Here is a 1,464-nt window from a genome sequence, read left to right as displayed (position 1 = left end):
CTCTCTTTACTAATTGCACATAATCCATCTGTACTTATCAGTTTAATATGTGATATGTCTATGCAAGGACTACATATTAAATGGATTTTTATCAATAGGAGTTGAAAAAGGAGCTTGCTCCGTTCACTCCAAGCATCGACCCGGTACTGCAGTGCCGCTGGGAACGGTGCGCTCTCCTCTGCTCTTGTGAAAAAGCTAACAGCGGTGCAGGATGGAAGTTTCTTTTAGTCTGCTGAGAAAAGAGAGTGAATGCGAAGTAGACTTTAACACGGCTCTGGGAGCGAGCCGAGTGCGGGCTAACCAGGAGAAATGCTTGAAAGAAACGCGACACCGAATGAGCGGTCAGAACAAAGCCTCAATACGGTGTTCCTGTGGTGTTTTTATAAAATGCGGTGAAAATAAAGGTGTGAATGCCCCATAGAAAACTAAAAGGTGGAGCGGAAGTGTTCGGCTGCAAGAAGGTGTGAATGTCCGACTATATTTGGTGAAAAGCAGGTGAAGCAAGGTCTGAATGCCCAACCTTACATCATCAAAAGCGAGATCAGAGGTTTTTGGCTGCAAGAAGGCCATAGTTTGCCAAAAGCGGGTAAGGTGCGAATGACCGACTAAATATCAACAAAAGTGGGGGCGGAGGTCTTCGGATGCAAGTGGGTGTGAATATCCCACCATACAAGTATGGTGGAGAGGAAGCTGTGAATGGCCGACCATAGTTTGCAAAAAGCGGGTGAGAAAAGGTGCGAATGTCCAACCATACATGATCGAAACAGGGTGTTTGGCTGCGACAAGGTGTGAATGTCCACCCATAATTAATGAAAAGCGGGCAACAAGTAGGTTCGAATGCCATACCATACATCATCAAAAGCAGGAGTGGATGTGTTCGGCTACAAGAAGGTTTGAATGTCCGAGCATAGTTTGTAAAAAGCGGGTAAGAAAAGGTTCGAATGCCCGAACATACACCATCAAAAGAGGGAGCGGAGGTGTTCCGCTGTAAGACGGTGTGAATGTCCGACCATAGTTGGTAAAAAGTGGGTATGAAAAGGTGCGAATGCCCAAATTCGGCTGCAAAAAACTGTGTTCGGCTGCAAAAAGGTGTGAATGTTCGACTAAAGTTTGTAAAAAGCGGGTAAGACAAGGTGCGAATGCCTGACAATGTATTATCAAAAGCGGGAGCGGAGGTGTTCAGCTGCAAGAAGGTCTAAATGTCCATAATTAATTGCTAGAAAACATGAAAGAAAATTTTCGAAAATCAATCCGCACATGATCAAAAGCTAGAGAGGTGGTGTTCGGCTACAAGTAGGTGTGAATGTCTGACTAAAGTTCAAATATATTAACAAAAGCGGGAGGAGAGGTCTTCGGATGAGTGGTTGAGAATTTCCAACCATAATCTATAAAATGCGGTGAAAAAAAAGGTGTGATAGAAACCTAAAAGGTGGAGCGGAAGTGTTCGGCTGCAAGAAGGTGTGA

At 44.5% G+C, this 1,464-nt stretch overlaps 1 pseudogene; it reads left to right on the top strand.

Annotated features, from left to right (window-relative positions):
* Positions 1-177, top strand: LOC140283455 (U2 spliceosomal RNA; annotated as a pseudogene).
* Positions 178-1,464: the final 1,287 nt, after the last annotated feature.

This window comes from Leuresthes tenuis, unplaced genomic scaffold (assembly GCF_036924035.1).
Source record: "Leuresthes tenuis unplaced genomic scaffold, fLeuTen1.0.hap1 SCAF_23, whole genome shotgun sequence".
In the NCBI taxonomy this organism is placed as follows: domain Eukaryota; kingdom Metazoa; phylum Chordata; class Actinopteri; order Atheriniformes; family Atherinopsidae; genus Leuresthes; species Leuresthes tenuis.
This window is presented reverse-complemented; position numbering and strand designations above follow the sequence as displayed.